The 19,449-nt window shown below is 48.6% G+C and overlaps 1 protein-coding gene across 2 annotated transcripts in view; it reads right to left on the reverse strand.

Moving 5' to 3' along the window:
- Positions 1-19,449, reverse strand: part of LOC119404747 (uncharacterized) — a 252,979-nt gene that overhangs the window by 216,500 nt on the left and 17,030 nt on the right. For both annotated transcript variants that reach the window (XM_037671412.2, XM_049419000.1), the window contains exon 2: positions 5,740-5,797. The gene's annotated coding sequence lies outside the window, so the exon portion shown is untranslated. The remainder of the gene's footprint in view (positions 1-5,739; positions 5,798-19,449) is intronic.

Consider the following 19,449-nt stretch of genomic DNA (forward strand, 5'->3'; position numbering starts at 1 on the left):
CTCGTCTTCGTCGGTCCCTGTCTCGTGTCTTCCCCTGCGCTGTAACCGCAATTTGAAATGGAATACCAGCTAGCCCGTACTCACACCTTGCTTGATATACCCGATTGTCCCCGCCTCACTCGCACCAATGGGAAACACGGGAAGGACGCCGCCAGCATGAGAGCGCCAATAACACAACCGCCAGGGCGGCATATAACTATATAGAAGGGCAAACTGACAAGCGAACAAAGAAAAATTTGTCCTGGTCCTGGGATCCAGCCCGGGACCGACGCCTTCCTGGGGCGGTCACTCTGCCTAGTGAGCTAACTAGGCGGCTGGCAACTCGAAGCACAAGGACATATTTCTGACATTCGTGAGAAATCCGTATAGACTTCCTTCTGGATTCGTGCTACAATATGGGTGGTTGTCAATTGTGCCTTCATTCCGCGGAACTCATATGCATACAAACAAACAATCAAGCAAACGAACGAACAAACAGAGAAACAAACAAAAACTCGAGTGGTTCGCTTTGCGAGACGCCCACCCTTGTAAATCTTGCAGAACCCGGCGAAAGCCTCTCCTAGAGCTCGTTCTTTTCTTTCTTTTCAGTATCGTGCAAGAGTTATCTCAGTGAACTTTGGCGCCATAGTTTGTACCGAAGCTGTAACCGTGATGATTCAACTAGCATGACCAATGCCGGCAGGGACGCGTAGCCAGGGGGGAGGGGGGGTTGGGGGGTTAACCCCCCCCCTCCGAATTTTTTAAATTTTGCTTGCTTATATATACACGCACACATACAAACGCACGCACGAACATACATAAAGTATGGATGAACCCCCCCCCCCCCCCCCGAAAAAAATTTCTGGCTACGCCCCTGAATGTCGGGCAGTAAAAGGATTTATGATCACGCATCTGGAATCACATGGCTTAACGTGTGTGGAAATCGAAAGGAAGCGAGAGATCTTGTTTCGATGAAATCGATCTGTTTCAAGCACAGGTGCGATACAACTGCAAAAGTTCGAAGTCGTAATGCATGTGCGGAGCAGCTCCATGTGTTCGTACACAGTTTAGAAAAATAGAGGTTTCTTGTTAAGTTTAGACGGTTGACGCCCTGAAGTGACGCTACGTGATCGTATGCAGCAACATGCATGAAGAACGGACAAATGAACGCACTATACCAATCGTTGCCCCGTGGTAGCCTAACAATATCCCAGCGCTGGACTTCCGTCTACTTATCTTTTTTAAGGGAAGCTCTACGAATGCCGCAGCGGCTGGCATTCGAGGCCGAGAATTTCTCAGGCGAGCAATAAAACCGAGAGGGTGACCCGGGGAAGACTTGACTTTGGAGGACTGCGCGGTGAAAGTCTCGGTCACGCTTCGGACAGCGAGGGCTGCCTTGCTCCCACAGGCATTTTTTGGCTGCAAGCACGCAGAAAGATAAAAGATTCACGGCGAAAGGTGGTTGAATAAGAGGGAGGACTTTTAAAAGAAAGATTTACCGTTGAACTGCAGCTGTGTGAGCGCGAAGAAGCCGACTATGACTCCACCTGGCGGCTAAACCAGGAGGTCACGGTTGGCGGAACTTCTCTCTCATAGCGTGACACGATGGTTGGGTGAAGCGATTCCCTCGCCTCTATCGTGCCAGAGCCGCACACGGCACCCCGAGTGCGATCCTTGCGCTTCGGGAACGGAGCTCGCGGGTACTACATAGCTTTGGAGTGTGCGGTGTTCCGGCATATGCAATGGTTCGTAAGCAGTACCGGCCTGCAGGACGACGGTCGTGACAACTAGTGAATATTCGTCTAACTACAGTTATCGACACATGTTTGGTTGACCAGAGTTGTTAACGTAAAAACATTTGAATAGGCGACGAATCCGCAAAAACACCTCCGCCGAAAATTTTACACCAGTATTTTTGTAGAAGACATTTGGTCACTGCAACAATATAGTTCTCTGTTTGCATGGTTAATGGCCGCGGCACCAGGTGGCGTCACCGATCCGACCCTACACGTTTACGTCACCGGTAACCCGCAAACGCTGAGAAACTTGCGGACAAATTTACACTCTCTGCTATGTATGTGACTATGCTCAGTTTCCCATATCAGGTGCAACGCTGTTGAAGCTGCGCAAGTAAGTTCGGTCATCAAAATGTACAACTCTGCGCGTCTCGTGGTCGCCTTTGTGGGTTGTGAATGCTCGTGCTAGCCGGTCAAGAGCCTGCGCGTGGGGCGTAGCGACCGGCTGCAAAATGAAATAGGAGCACCTAAGTGATGTGTAACAGCATATTTGTAGCCATATAACCGAGTTTGGTTAGCCCAGCAAGTAACCATTCTTGGAGTTACTTCGTTTATTCCTAAGGAACAAAACATCTTCATGTATTAGCCTAAAAAAGAAAGAAGGAATCACGTTATGGGCCGTAAAACGTTGAACTATTTCTAGGTGCGGATGCATTTAGTGCAACAAGTCTCGATAGTCTAGACTCGCCTAGACTGTTTTGCCCAGTGATGTATGAAACCGACTATATAAAGGTGGCTGTGTCCAGTGCAACGGTAACGTGGTATGGCGGACGAATTCCAGCCACTGCGGTACTGTTTTTCCGCTCGAAAACAAAAATGCCGCCGCCGAAAAGTGGGAAGTGACAGCGACAGCTCTTCACGCGATTGTTCGCAGGCTGCGTGCGGACTTCTCGTGCGCTGCTATGTTGCTGCACTGCCGGCAACACTATACGCGGCTTTCTTAGAGAAAGCCCCGCGCCATCTTGCAACTGCGTAGCTTAAGACCGTGGGAAATGTAACTGCCTGGAGTTGCGTGCATTGTTGTGTGTGTGCGTGCGTACTCCGCGCTATGAGCGGTCGACTGAAACTAGAGCTGAGAACCGGACGTGGGTTCGGTAGCCCAACAAAGGGTAATAAAAACCAGACAACGACGCAGCCGTTACCTGGCTGACCGTTTGCAGTGCTACAGACGTATAGGTAGTGCATAAACTTCGTTTTACAACTATACTCTATAGAGATCTCCTGCTATTGTATTACCAACAATAACGTCGAACACAGTTAGATCCATCAGCGATCAGAAGCACTGTTTGCTCTGACAAGACATCACCCATGGCGAAACCTGAATTCAGCTTCCTTCCTCTTATGCCGCAAACAATGCTAAGCAATAGTGTTTCTAACGTTTTGAATGGAAAGAGTTATTACCGGGTGTCCAGGGACCTCTGACGTGTAGAGTGACGCTGACCTGATCCTTGAAAGAACGATGACCCTCGCACGGTATACATGATTTGACCATCTTTTCTTTTTACGCTAACGTTTTGACATAGTCCCCTTGAATTCAGCGGTGAATGCTCGCGCCGGCTTATTGTTGTTGAATTTAACTCGCTTTGAATCGACAAGAACTAGTTCAGAGAGCCATGAAAAAGAAAAAAAAAGAAAAGACGGGATACCGTGAGATTCTGTGCACCCGAAACTGATCGCCAGACCTCTTCCAAATGCCGGCTCAGCCAATTGGACCGTGAAGCGAACAAAGGAACGCGGCTATGCTCAGCGAAGTAGCTCAGTTGCTGGGGGAAAAAATACACGCGAGAATACACGCGTAAGTACACGCGCAATCTCTTCCCATTTCTAAATTTTATTCCTTCAGTTGCACAGTATAAAACGGCAATATGAGAGAAAGAGTAAAGCCATACACGCCCACATACTGTAATAACTTAACGCGGCTCCTTTGCCTTCATGCTAGGCTGATCCCACACAAAAGCTTTCTACCTGCCTCCTTCGAATCGCGGTGCATCTCGTGTTTCAGGTTGCGTACAGCGAAGATTCCGCGCGTCTACACACCAGCGTTCCTTGTTTTTTTACGGAAGGTGATAGCAGGTATACGGCCGCAGCATTCGGTCGGCCCAGCAATGCCAATGCTGCACGGAATTAGCGATACACCCCACGCAGTTTCATCGGGTCTACGGCCGGAGGTATTTTGTGCTGAACAAGCAGCTTCGTCGCTAACACACCACTGCGCCAGTCACCGAGTGACAGACGATGGCAGCGCCGGATGCCGAGTTCCAGTGAGAGTGGCTGACTGCACGCTTCACTGGGTTCTCTTCCTTGGACCCCTGGCGATCTGTTTGCGTGCTGCGATGGACACTTATATAGGTGGCGATACGTCAGCGGATTCCCGAGCGCTTTCTTCGATTCTGTTTGTCTTTCCGTGTATCTTCCTTTCAAGGCCGTCACGGTTGGGCCACGAAACTGAGAAAACAAAATTTGTTTGTGGTGCGGGAAGTACAAGAAGGGTTCGATCCTCCAGTGGCCAAGTGCTCTTGTAGGTAGAAGCCGTGAACACGTGAGAACCGCTCACAATAACAAAGCGTCCATGTAGTTTATAGAGAGGACTGCGAACGGAGAGCGTGAGGCTGTTTTAGGAATACTGGAAAGATGTAAAGCGACACAATGTTGACATAGATTATATACGGCTCATCGTGAAACAAAAAGTTTGCTCGCAAATATGTACACGGGAGGAAAACCAGACCTAAGCGCTGACTATTAGCTGAAACGTTCAATTATGGCGGAAAAGAACGTAAATGCGAAACTGATCTGCGCATGCTCAGGAGTGGTGTGTTGCGCAACCTGTGAATCAGGCTCACATGCGGGCTCACGTGTTAGTATGCCTTCTATCGCGCTGACGAAAAAGGAATTTGATTTTCTTGGTGTTTGATTTTCTTCCGGTTTGATGCTCAGTAATGATGCTGTTACTTCTGCGCAGCAGATGTGCTCATGGTTTTGCCCTATAAGTAGCGTCGAGATCACAAAATAAACTGTTGAAAGTAGCGCTATGTGTGTGCGTGTGTGTGCCTTCATTGTGTGTTCGTCTTCAGTGCGCTTCTACCCTTCTTAAGCTGCGGGACAGATAAAGGTTGATTCACACCTGCCACTAGCACAGGTTGCGCGACCAAGTTAGTCGCAAAAACGACTGGTCGGTCGCAAATGGCTGCTTTGGCTCAGTCGCGCGACTGCAGTCGCAAACCTCTGAACCAATCAGATGCGCAGGAACAGGACGTCAGCCTACTTTAAGGGGCAATGACAATGCAAGGAGACGTGAATTCTGTGTGGTCACGCGTATAAGTCGCTCGCAGGTGCGAACACCAGTCGCCTTTAGTCGTGTTTTTTTTTTTTTTTTTTTGTCGCTAGTCGCAAATGGTCGCACGACCGGCGCTAGTTGCATATGTGAATGCGCCTTAACTGTTCAAGTATTTCGTCACCTCTTTATAAGAGGTAATCGATGGTTGGTTCACGTACGCGCTGATGAGAAGCTACGTCGTAAACCAATTAAATTCCAAGGTTCTGTGTGTCCCGATATCAATATGAGCAGTTGTTCCGACTCAACTTTCACCACCTGGGTATCCTGAACATGCACTTAAATCTATGTACCCGGGCGACGGGTTTTCTTGACAGGTGACGGGGGCCGGGATTCTTAACCTTCTAAGTTAACACTTAGAAGGTTAAGACACTTAACCTTCTAAGTTAACACGGCGGATGAGCTACGCCATATTTCCTTCTAGTAAGTTCTGAAGGAAGCTCTGCGCCTTCGTGTATCCATGTCCTCTGTGACGCGGAGACAGGAAATTAAAACGAAGTATTCCAACGGCGCCTTGCACAAAGGGCACCGAAGAATGATATAGTGTATTAATTATACCTTGAAAGGTATTTCTTAGTAAATTCGGGCATCTAGGTCCGAGTCGTCGCAGAAGGCTAAGCCGAAACGACTTACCCAATCTATGCTTGGCACTGTAATGGAAATTGATGTCCAGGCTAAAGCCTTGAGTATCCTGTAAAGAAGAAAAAAAAGAATGCAGAAGCAAGAGTTAATTACTTTCCAGCAACACGCAGGCACCATTCATATAAATATATACAGCGCCAAAAGTAGAAAAAAAAGGTAGTCTTCTGCGACCTCAGTTTGCATAATACGTGAATGTCAGGTATACGGCAGCACGAGAGAGAGAGAGGCTTAGGTTTTGTCATGTGCATTTTTATTCGGTATTTGCAGACTGTTCCACTATGAAGCTTGTAGGGTGCACATGCTAACACAGTAGTAGATAGTAGTAGTAGTAGTAGTAGTAGTAGTAGTAGTAGTAGTAGTAGTAGTAGTAGTAGTAGTAGTAGTAGTAGTAGTAGTAGCCGAACGAATTAATGAAGAACACTAATTAGCTTTTTTATAAACTGCTATAATTTAATCTGTTGTTGTTTTTGTGGTTAAATTATATATAATGCAAGTTGAAAACAGTCCATATCATATAATCTTTCATAATCAAGTAACTGACAAAGATGTCCGCCGCAGCGCTTTCTATACTACCTATATAAATGTTAATGCATTTGACCTGAAAACCGAACGGATGCGCTGGGCTATAGGCGATGAAGAAAAGCCAGCGAAAGCGATGGCCAGATCGCTACAAACGAAGGTGAGCAAAAATAAATTTCGCAGAGAGAAAGAAAACGAATATCTGAACGTCCTACAAAAAAAAAAGAAATTCTTAACGTAGATAGAAAATTTTGTAGAAGCGTACACCTCCACCAGATGCGGCACGTCTGAACTGGCTGACCCCATGTTTTTCAACGACCGAAATGACCAGCCAACCCCGAAATGGAATTGCTGTGTCGGGGGCAGAAAGAGTGCAGCACACCGTGAGTGCCGCTAACTTTTTGTTTGAAATTTATTGCGTAGATTCGATTCCTTTATTTTCTTTCTTTTTCCGCCCTTATACAGCGGAAACGCCTTCCATACGATCACGAAAAGTTCAGCACCTCTTCGACAGTATCTGCACGAATATCCAATTCCCAGGGCGGCTCGAAAAGACGTCTCGACAAACTATTCAAAACCAGTGAGACTCGCGAAACCATTCTCACCGCGCGCACGTTAGGTTAGGTTTCGTCAAAGGAAATCTACGCTCCGAAAGGTTTCTGGCATGAATGGGATTTCGATGCTGAAGAGTGTTCCTTCGCGAGCCCTACTTTAGCTTGACTTCTCCACTGTACGTCTTTTTCTGTTTTATTTTTTTATGTCTGTTCTTGTTTAGCTTTCACTTTAATCTCTCTTCCTTTGATCAAGTAAGACACCTCTCTTTGTAATCTTAGAAGAATATTTAGGTAAAGGTGTAAAGGTTTTGTAAAAACATGGTGTAACAAAATGTGTAAAAACATGGGCAAGCTCCCTTAGGCAGGCGCTTACGCACTTGGACGTGTCTTTGCCAGAGGCGGTCTTGTCATTGTCGGAGTCTTAGTTTAAAAAGATGAGCGAATGGCGTCACGTTTAACTGACAGCAACACCACGCGATGTCACTTACTAGCACATTACGGGACTACTACGCCAAGAATTGCAAGGCCACGTCAGTCAACAATAGTTTCATTTATAATGTAACGTCGACGAAATAAGTCACCTTACCCTGTTTATACAACCTTACTTCGGTAAAGACTAGGGGTAACAACTAAACAAAGACAGAAAAAGGAACGCTCGGAATCTTTTAATGAAAGTGCTTCCTAGCAAACAGCTTAACGTTATTGTAGTCATCCTTGGTGTCAATTATGAAACCGCCTTTGGGATTATCAAATGCGACAACGAATCATAAACACGCGTATCGCTAAGAGCCACTGCGTTCTTTAAAAAAAAAAAAAGCTGTCAAAACAAAGACGGCAGGGCGTACGAAAGGTGCTGATTTGTTTTGAAGGAGAGCGTCGTACTTCACCTCTGGTATCTCATCGAGAACGTGCATCAAATCGGCCACGTTAGAGGAACACTAGATGTGAAACAGTAGTCAGTTTAAACTGAGAAATTATACCGTGAAAACTCTAGCGTCGTTAATTTCGCCACCATGTGTTTATTAATAGAGGAGACGATCAATGTCAAAAGATTCACTTTTGAATTTTCCGCCGAAATCTCCGACCGTGACAGTCACGGATTTCAAGGTGCCTTTTTCGTGTTTTGGCCACAATGGCTCAACAAAATTTCCTGAAGCTTGTCATGTTAATTCTATGGCTCCCTCAGAAGACAATGCACTTCATTTTTACCGATTAGGAACTACGTAGGTCCTAATAGACGCCGTCAAAATCTATGACGTCACGGCGACTGGTGCGGAAACTTCAAGATGGCGTTGCCACCCGCATTTTGTTTTTGCGCGTTTTCTATGTTACTAAGCGTCTTCTCGCAGCACGCGGGGTGTTTTCGGTATCGTGAAAGAGTAATTTACTAACACAAGAAAAATGTTTTTTTCTCTTTACTATCCCTTTCTAAGGCGTCTTCCTGAGCCAATGAACATTGCGACTGTTTACGATCGACGCCTGCCTCAGTGCGTGCCCTTGCCGCGGCGTAATCGTGACGCATCCCTTACCTCTAATTATTCGCCGAATTTTCCGCGCATATCAGCTTAGCATAGGCCCAAACAAACACTTAGTTGGAGATAGACTAAGCGGGGCGGCACCACCAACTGGACGTGTGTGCCATTTTTGGAGGGCGCATCAGGATATCGCGTTTCGCTCTCGTCGACTCCTAGCACGCCACGGCGCAGCTCTTCCGTACGGCCCGAGGAAATTGCCTAACGACCTCTCCATACCGTGAACCGTCACGCTATCCGCAATGACGTGGTGAACCACAACTCCGTTGGGTATACCCCTGGGAACAACAATCCATCTTCGACCCTACGTACCCGCTGTAATCAAGTAATTTCGCTATCCGTCACACCGATTCACATGCCTCCCTCTCATGTAACCAGCTGGCTCGAATTCGAAACTCGGGCGAAAAAGAAAAAGAATGAAACTCGCCTCGTTCCCCTCGTTACACACAGTGTCACTGTCTCACGTTCCATAACAGTGCCGTGCCGGGTATCGCCGTAGCGGAAACAGGTAGTGATCCTTTCTATGGCCGCGGCACTTCGGGGGCCAGATGAATCAAGTGCCGCCCCCCTGCGGCAGCGCCGCTAGGCCTCGGGGAAGCACAGCGGTGAAGAAGAAGCGGCAGGCCACCACCGCTTGATGATTGGCCGTACTCACGCGATTAACGCGTTCTCCTTCCGCTGTCGCCGCCAGAGGGCAAGCACGAACGTCGTGAGATCCTTCCCAGGTTCGCTCGAGTGAACGAAGTTTCCTTTTCCTGGGGCCTCCGCATACGTGGGTACTTTGACTCGGCGAGCCTTAAACGGGGTGGTCGTTGGTAAGCACCTTATACTACGCGAGCCTCCGCCCCTGTAGTATATAACCACGCGACCACCACGCACCGGTGACCGGCGGCGGCTGTAAAGAACAGTAATTGAAATTCCCGGGAGGGCGCCCGGCGCTGTCTCCAATTACCTCATTTCATTAGAGGACACGAAGATGGGACAAGCAACGTGCGTGACCGTTGGCCTAAAGACCTCGAGCTGCGCGGTAACGGACGGCGCATTGCTTTCTTTTTTTCTTCTTGGGCGCCGTATGAGCTATGTGTCTTGCTGTTCACTTGTCGAGACTGTACACGTTAGCATAGCGCAGCGTTTCCTGTACAAGACCTGCTAGGCCTAACACCGACGCCACAGGGTTTACCGAAGCTACAGGCAGGTTGGTTCAACAATTCGGCGGAATTATGGCTAGTACGTCAATTTACCTGAACTTTATCCTTCCGGGATTCAAATGCGCTTGGTGACTTCACAAAATAACAACATTCAAAAGAAAGATTGCTTTATAAGTGCAATAATCTGCAATGACTTGTGCCTGTGCAGGGGCTAATTTTCTTGATGTGTTCGAAACAACACAATTGCTTCCGCTGAAAACGTTTCCGTAGAGAGAGAGAGAGAGGGGGGGGGGGGGCATGAGGGTTTGGAAAGGAAGAGGGTTATCCTGCATGCCTGAGCCCGGAAGTTTTCACATTGCATAGGCGAACGAGCACGAAGAAGTTTTCATCGTCTTTCGGAAAAGAGGTCATACTGCTGCATATCAAGAGTACGGATTGTGGGTATAGTTTGCTAGAAAGAATCCCTTGAAATGTTCGTCTGAAGTGAGCCCGTTCGTAGCGTCGTGTAAGGATTCTGCCACACTTCAGGTGACCTTCAAAAGAGCGCGTTCATGCATACGTCGTCTGCGAACTGACCTCTATACAAAGCATGCAAGATTACTGCAGAGGACATGTGCTCCTATCCAGCCCTACAATTTGCCGAAGGGTGCATACATACCTCCTGTCTAGAACCTCTCTTGCAGTCAAGACAGCGCGATTGGAACGAAGACAGCAGGTTCATGAAATTATGCCAGTATAGACACTCTGCAGAGCTTGTATCGACGTAATGAAACCCATATAGAGAGGCAGAATAAAAGATGAAAGATGAAGAGTTTTGCCATGCCATCAGTCCGCAAGGTTTTCGAAGCAATCTAACATCTACAGGCCCTTGCCTTGCAAATTTAATTTGTTGCACGCACTCGTTATGCGTACGTGGAGTCAGAACTCTCATCATCATCAGAACTCTTCGATTCTGATGGGATTATTCTAGTTGCCTTACAAATAGCTCTACCCCATCCGTAAAATTAACAGCCCTTTAGGTGGCAGTTATGCAATTAGGCTACGACATGGCGTCTAGATGTCAGTCGTAAAACCAATGTATTAGCCGTTTGGACATATGACGCATTGTAGTTAATCGCGACCGTACACTGTGCGCATATACTTGTATGAAAATGACGACGTAACAGAGGGTGACATTAATACAAACGCAGTGAATGAAGAGCGCAGCTCTATTTTCACCAGGAGTTCGAAAATCATGAGTGTCAGGCACGTAGGCAAGGCCCCCCCCCCCTCCCCCCGAAAAATATCCTAGCTACGTGCCTGGAGTGTATCGACATGTTTTGCGCAGATTCGTCAACACAGTGCGTCGGTATATATTTTTTTCAGAGTTTTAGCAGCCTCCTTTAGGCTCGAATCGAAGAAACCTAGTCATTCATTTAGGCATACCATGCATGCATGTTCAAGAAGTAGCCGGCCCTTTATTTGCACGCCAACACCTTATATACCGGCAATAAAAAATGTTTATTTCTTTCTCTCTCTCACTCACTGTTTCTTTCTACGCACTCAACCACCGCCAGGATACGCGAAGACGATGCCGTTAAATCTACAGCAGCGTTTGATTTCCTTCGAATTACACCTATTTTCTCTTATCCGCCACGGATCACTCCATCTCGGCAACCGGCGGAATAGCCAGCACTTTCGCCGCGCGTATATCAGATTCAAACGGCATCTTCGTTAATGCGACGCCTCACCGATTCCCGTTGCCGATGCGGTTTACGCGCCCGGCAAGCAAGAGTCAAAGACTCGCGGGACCGAGACGAGGCGTCGTACCGTAAAGTCGACGACGACGGTGAAGACAAACGCCGGCGCCGCGAAGCCCGGCGAAGCGTTAACGCTAACGCCGAGAGTGACAACAATGGGGATTCATTACGCCGCCCGACGACGCACGCAGCGCTATCGCAAGAAGTGTGTATAAGACTCCTGCGAAGTGAACTCCAATGACGCATTGTCCGTGTGTGTGTGTGTGTGTGTGTGTGTGTGTGTGTGTGTGTGTGTGTGTGTGTGTGTGTGTTGTGTGTGTGTGTGTGTGTGTGTGTGTGTGTGTGTGTGTGCGCGCGCGTGTGCGTGTGCGTGTGTGTGTGTGTGTGTGTGTGTGTGTGTGTGTGTGTGTGTGTGTGTGTGTGTGTGTGTGTGTGCGTGTGTGTGTGTGTGGGTGTGTGCCGTGCTATACCGGCTATCCTACCAGTACGCACCTCCCAGCCTTGTCTCTCTCTCTCTCTCACTCACTCAGTCGCTCTCTCTCTCACTGTCGCTCTCTCACTCAGTGACTATCTCTTTCCCACTCACTTACTGACTTTCACTCACTCACTCACTCACTCACTCACTCACTCACTCACTCACTCACTCACTCACTCACTCACTCACTCACTCACTCACTCACTCACTCACTCACTCACTCACTCACTCACTCACTCACTTTTATAGGGAACGACGACTTTCGAGGCACACGCTCTGCGAGTTCATCACCCACGAAAAGGAAGCCCCGCCACTCCTTGTGGCGCAGTTGCCGCCAACGCGCGCAGCAGAACAAACAAGGCCTTCTCCCTCCACAGCTTGCGAAGCAGTTGGCTCGGAAGAAAGCGAGTGACGCCGCCCGCGAGCAATTGTTCTGGCCAAGCGCTTCAACGCGTCGAGAAGGGGAGGGGACACGGTTCTGGGCCCCAGCGTGAGTGCGAGGACTCGCTCCGTTCCCACTGCGCGTGCGCGCGTGAGCGTTTCAGTGCAGTGCATCCGTGAGTCCGGTATGCGCGTGCGCTTGTAGCACATCCATGTGACGTAATAAGTGATGGCAGGAAATGCAATCAAGGAATAAGTGCTTGTGCAATGGAATAAAAGTATCGCGTATGAGCCATGGCACGTCTACCATATCTTGTATCACATACGCGCGTCAGCTCGCTCCTGCCTTGACCGCTTATATTCCCGTCATGCACGGCATCTGACGTCCACCGCGTGAGATATGATAGGAGAGCTTCTAGGAGTGCTACATATATGGATATATATTGTATGCGCGGAAGCACTTGGAACGTTAGTCTGATGATTCGGAGTGGAATTACCGGTGAGTGCACGTGTCACTAGAATGCTATGTATGGATACAGTGCTTGCGGCGCGCATCTTCATGTATGCAGTGAACACCTTGCGAAAGGATGGGTAGGTGGGCTCGTTGGTGATTCATGTTCGTTCATATAAGCATGTAATCGACTTCAATAAATGCGATCGACCGCGAAGAAAAAGAAAGTGGATTTCGCCTTCGGGTCGCCCTAGAGAAATGTATGAGCGACCGTGTGCCGTTTAAAGACACCGGTGTGACAGGTGCAACGCAACTTTGCCGCATTAGGTCTTAATTTGGGTTGAACATTATTGAAGGAAATATGGTCCAACAAAAACATGTTGCAAGCATCTGGATCCTTCGCAAAATGCTAGTACGGATCCACGCAAGTGTATACATAAGTATAAAGGCAGGAGACAAGGTTATACAGTCATTTATTGACATGTTGGCTTAGCATGAATAACATATTGAAAACATCTAATATTTTTTGTACATCCTTTTAACAATATTTCCGGTTAGCATACAAAACATCATTTAGTTAAGAGCTTGTCAGGTTATATAACAAAACGTATAAATATTCTAATACAGTTCTTTGTAATGACGTTTAAGCGTTTAAAGATGATTATGTAAATGGATGGACAGTACACTTGTCCAACTAGTGGCGCTTACATTGTCTTCTAATTAACAAGGTTGCACAATGCGACTAATTAAAATTCCACATTACATTTCAATGTCCCAATCACAACGCTAAAGCCTCTCAGGACTGAGAATCGCGTCCGTATAGCAGAAATCCTGGGACAAAATTGCGGGATATATACGCGCTACGCTCGGCAGCTGATCACATCATTAGGCGCGCACGCTACTCTAGCACACACGCACACTACTCTAGCACACACACGCACTCATGCAGGTGGTGCTCTCTGCGCTGCTCAAGCCTTTGATTTATGCCGTCTTATCACGGGAAGGAAAACGGCTCGCCTCCTCATCGGGTACGAGCGCTCGAACGTGCGGCATCTGGCGGCGACTGGCTGAAGAGGGGAAAAGCGGTGCTGCACGAACGCGTATAATTGATCAACTTCCAGCCCCATAACGTACACCTCCCCCCTCCATTCCCGCCTTATCACCTTGCCGCGCCGTCTTCAACATCATCGACGGCACGCGTGCGTGCATGTGCCCGTGTATGCATCGTCAGCGCGTCAGCGTGCGAGCAGCAGACTCTGCCGCTCGAAACATGTGGATATCAGTCACGGTGGAGCGGCGTTGCTGTCTTTTTCACATTTGAGCCTTAAACGGACACTATAAAAAGGAAAAACCCTTCCAAAAGCTCTCGGCACCTAAAGTGGTTTTGCATTGCCTCCAGAATCGGAGGCACTGCAACCTTTCTGCCTTACCTTACCTGGTTTTGCACCCTCTCCGTGATCGGGCCCGCCTTCGACCAAGCGACGATGTAATGTGATGACGTGAACATGTGACGTCACGTCGTCACGAATATTGGTGAGTGTGACTTCATGATGACGTCATCATGTGGTGATTTTTTGCATCCCGTGTTGACGCCCATGGTCGATTTTCGCGTTTGATGAGGAGTCCAATGCTTTCGCCTTAAGAATGAAAACCACGCCAGGTGCAAATCCAAGCATGATTGACGCAGCGCTAAAACACGAAGACGTAAAAAAAAAAAAAAAAAAACAGAGTTCGCAGGACGAGCGCTGTCTTCGTGTTTTAGCGCTGCTTCAGTCATGCAAGTATTCCAACTAGCTGTTCAACTTTCCGCTCTGCTGCAAAATCGAAGGTGCACCGCTCCACGCGCAGGACGAGGGACACTTCGTCGCCGTGCCAGCCAGCGGGCGCACGGATCTCAGAGGCAGGTGGAAAAAAAAAAGGGCCGCCGAGACACGCATCTCGCATGCGTGACACTTGTAAAAACGCCGACAGGTCGGTCGTCCGCGAGAAATGCGAGGGGCGGAGGAGCGGAGGTGGGGGTCTAGCCACCCTGAGAGCTACAACGTGCACGACGAAGCACTGCATAGCTGCGCTGTGCAGTACTGTACGCGCACTGCCCTGAGAGCGGCATCTTTTTGCTTTTAATGCCCGCTGCGCCCGGCCATACATTACGCCCGTATCGCACGCGGCGGTCCACCGCCCGCCACAGAACTTTAACGGGTTCACTCCCGCCCCGTCGGGTGTTGTGGGTCGCTGAGCGTCCCGTACATGCTTTGATGCTTTCGCGATTTGCTGCTGCTGCCGCTGTGCACGTTAAGGCGGTGCCCGCGCGTGCGGTGGCGTACGCAGACGGGCGCCGGTCATTATCAGCGGAAAAAAGAAATAGTGACCGCAGACCGATGTTGCTTTGTGCTTGTGGTTGGTGCGGCAGTGCTTAATTCTCGCTTATCTCTCACCCCCTTTCTTTATTTCTTTTTTCCTGCCTCACCTGGTGATTAACATTAGCCCTTTCATTCTTGGTAGTCGTTACCGTGGTGTGAGATAACAAGAGTCGCCGCGAAAAACGAAAGAACAAACAAACCAGAAATCGGGGAATCTCTTTATAACGAATGACGTGGACGCGCCGTGTGTGCCGCGTGCAGTGGCAGGCCGATATATTAACCAGCGTCGCGGACGGACGGGCGACGCGAGAGGTATTCAGAGCAGTTTTTTAAAGTGATCCGGTGCGTCTAGTGACCGGTAAGAGCCGACTAAAATATAGCCGGTCACTGGCTATATAATGGATTCTGGCTCGGTCAAGCCGACTTACTCGATTCATCAGGGCCTCTACGATGCGATCTCCGTGAAGTCGACGCATGCGATTCCACCCCAGGAAATTCACTCTGAGTGTATGCAAGAAGACGGACTGACCATAATAGCGGTGGCACGATTTTGCTTTTAGGTTTATGCTACCCTTTATTTAACTCTGCTTGCTGTCACATAGCAGGGCACGATAAGCTGGTCAGATATTGTTCATGTTATCGTTTAACTTCTGAAGTAGTGGTCTAGCAACCTGTTCAGAGTGCGGTGTCCTAAATGGTCAAGGGTGGCAGACGCTCGGGAATCTTTAAGAGGGTTACTGACACGAAAAATTTCAGTTGTCGTTGTTTTCTTTTTGCGTCAAATGAAAGACCAATCCCTCAAGAGCCTAGAGAGTGTGAAGTGTGAGTGCACACTGCAAAAATAATTTCAATACGTTTTTAAAACCTAGTTTCGGTTCCTAACGTACTCAGACGTCACGACACGGTATGAGCTTCTCGTCACGTGCTCGCGCTAGATATCGTGACGTTTCCACGATCGCTCCGCTCCGTGGCCCCGTTGGCGACGCACAAGCGGCCATTTTGGATGTTTTGCTACCTGACGTCATTGCAGCTGGCCATACCAAACAGCCCGAACAAGACCAGCGCTGTCAGGCGAATGCCTGACAGCGTTGGTCTTGTTTGGTCTTTCTTGTCTTCGTTGTATTGCGCTGTTTTCTACTATGATTATGTACCAACAAACTCAAGTTCATACGCTTTTAGAGCCGTACTAGTACGTGAAGTCAGAGTTGATACTGTAGCTTTACGTCACGATAGACTCGATGTCGGTGGGTGCGCCATTAGAAAGTAGACTTTAATGTCAAAATAAAATACCCGCATTTACTGAGCTTCACAGTCGTTCAGAGCCATCTCTGTATTCAAAATATCTATGGCAGAGTAAATTCAGCTTCGAAAATTGGTGTCAGTATCACTTTAATAGAAGTAATTCGCATCGTATCATCTGTCCGGAATGTGCCTGGCCATCCAGTCATTGCATTCCGAGCGGTCACACAACTGGAGGTGTCTGCGTGGATCGAATCGAATCGAACTTAATTTCTTCGAAACATCGTGGGAGCGGCACGCTGCGCGCTAATCGCGCGCACCGAAGGACCTCAATAAAGTTATTAATCCATCCATCCATCCATCCATCCATCCATCCATCCATCCATCCGTCCGTCCATCCGTCCGTCCGTCCGTCCATCCATCCATCCATCCATCCATCCATCCATCCATCCATCCATCCATCCATCCATCCATCCATCCATCCATCAAGAAATGACAAAGACTGATGGCAAATGTCTGACAAAGGTAGCTGTCCCCGCATTCGGCTTGTACAAGATAGGAACTCTTCCAATAAGAGCAAAAAGTAGTCAAACCTCGATCAGTGAACCAAATAAAACACAGGTGTCCCATTGTTAATTAATGTATAGCACTCTTACATGCTCGTGGATACAGTCATATGCACAGCGCCTCATGGCATTACGGAGAGGGGGGGTCGAAGCATATATTGTCGTAGCGAGCACTATAGCAGCATTTAAAGAAAAAAGACTCGCAGGGTTCCTCATGCTTTCGCCTAAAACGACTCGATGGCGAAAGCTATCTTCTTCTATTTCTGCTAAGTCGATGTATCGATCCTCCGCCGCCTCTCTACTAAACCTTCCCGCAGCTAACATCGTTTTTCACTGCCTCCAAGATCGGAGGCATTGCAAGCTTTCTGTACCTCACATCGTTTCACACTGCCTTCCGTGATCCACCCACACTTGACCAAGCGACAATGTCACGTGATGATGCCCTCACGTGACGTCACAAATTTGGGCAATTTGTGACGTTATGTGGTGACGTCATCACGTGGTGATGACTTTTTTGCATCACTCGGGTTGGCGCCGATACCGCAGAACGCCGACGGTCGATTTGCGCATTTGATCAGGCATCTAAGGCTTTTACTTGATATCTGCATACAGACACGTATGTATGCATACAAATATTACAGCGGCAATGAACCCCTTCAAAAGCAAAAAAAAAAAGCGAATATTTGGTGTGGCCGTATTGTTTGGAACATGATGGGCGATTATAAGAAAGCGAGCGCCACCAATGTACGAGATAACGATCTATACGATGCTATGGCGTGCTCCTTCCATCCAGTATCGCAACTGAAGCTATCATGCAGTGATTTCTGTATCACTCCCAGCCCCTTCTGCAGTTTGAGCAACCGACATGAAAATTAACGTCATACCACGTATTCCAGACTGCGTGACGATAGCTCGCCCCCCCCCCCCCCCCCCCTACCACCATACACACTCACACTTCGGTAACTATGACGTGCGAGCACGCAGCGACACAAAATCCGTGCAGACCAACAACATCAGCGTACCATGCGTGGCGTGCCATAATCGCAATTCGCGCGCGCGTTGGACCGATACGAGGCTGATAGGCGTACAACCAGCGGTGACGCGACCAAGAAAAGCGAGTCACTGGCGAGCGCGTGCCTCGTTATCGCTCGGCTCCGGCGTTCCCGTATCGCACGTTAAGACGCCTACTCATCCATGTCACTTAGGGCTCACGACGCGGCCACGAATCCTCCTCTGGAAATCGGCAGTTCGTTGGGGATTATCGTCTGGATTTTGCGCCGCAGTTTCGTCTGGTACGGCCGAACAGACGGCATTTTATCGGCAGACGGCGTGCGTCGTGGCATAGTCGAAATTTTCGGAGCCCTCCGCGGCGACTGTCATAATGATATGGTGGTGTTGCGGCGTAAAACTGCAATTATTTGTATCATTACAGCGTGCGTCGTGGACTCCTGGCCTGAGGTGTTGTCCCGTCGCTATTAGAAAAGCCAAGCGCACGCGCACCTGCTGCAGATATGCGCGGGTCAATACCGTTGCCTCGTGCAAAAGTTTGGGCGCGTGGGAGTGACAGTGCTGACTTGCGTGGAACGAACTTTTGGAAGTGTCCTGGCCGTTGGTTTATCACGAGTCCACCGGACTTCCGTCCCTTGGCGGCCGTTACACTCAGGTATGCTTCTCCCTACTGCACGTCATACTATTTAAAAGCTAAAGCAAAGTTTACGCCTTAAATGAATTTTAACGTAAATTCTTGAGGCAAGGTGCCATTCACAGCTGCACGCGCTGGCCACTATCAATCAATCAACTTTATTTCATTTGAAAAGGACGAGTACGATAATTAAAATTTCGACCAGCTTGATGAGGTCCCGACCCCGTTACATGTTGGCAAAACAGCAAAAAATATGATGGTCAGTCATGCACGAAGAGTACAACTAAATCAACAAGTATTACATGGTATCAAGTAACGCAAAGTTATGTAACAAATGGCTAAATAATACAGAACTACGCTAACTAACAATACACACGACGCTTAATAATGCCCCTGTCGTGTCGCGTGGTAACAAAAGGAAGATTTATGAAAAGACTTCCAAGATGACTTGCGCTATCGAAACCCTGAAATCTTTCGTGTGTTCCTTATCGCATTCTAACAGTAATGACAACTGGTCGAGTTGGTAGGAATTCATTACGGAATGCTTTCAGCGCGCGCTCGACAAAAAAAGACTCAGGGGAAGCAGATATGAGTGGCATGCATTATTTTGCGCGACTGTCTTATAGCACCCGTGCATCGTTGGGCGTTATCAATCGCGTGTGTGTTCTTCTTTTATTTTTTTTTTATAACGTGTACGAGGTTTCACGCCTCACACACGCTGAAAGCGATGTCATCTGGTCATGTATTGCGTAAGCCAAAGCTGGCAACACCGTGTAGCGGACAAGTTATGTGTGTGCATATTGTGAATAAGTATGTACACAGGGGTCCACTGTTAAAGGGAACATCGGAGCGTGTGGCGGCAGCTCTGCGACACCGCCGGCCAGCGGCTGCAACGAGTTTCGCGCAGGCGCAGTGCGCGCTGTGAGTCTTGCTTTTTCGTCGTCTGCTGCCGTCTGCTTCTGCGCTGCGAATCGTCGCGAAGCGAACCGTTGACGCGACGAAAGAGCACCGGGCACGGTGCTCATTGCGTCTGCGCGAATCTAGTTGCAGCCGCCGGCCGACGGTGGCGCTGAGCAGGCGCCACACGCTCCGATG

Source organism: Rhipicephalus sanguineus, chromosome 9 (assembly GCF_013339695.2).
Source record: "Rhipicephalus sanguineus isolate Rsan-2018 chromosome 9, BIME_Rsan_1.4, whole genome shotgun sequence".
Lineage (NCBI taxonomy): Eukaryota > Metazoa > Arthropoda > Arachnida > Ixodida > Ixodidae > Rhipicephalus > Rhipicephalus sanguineus.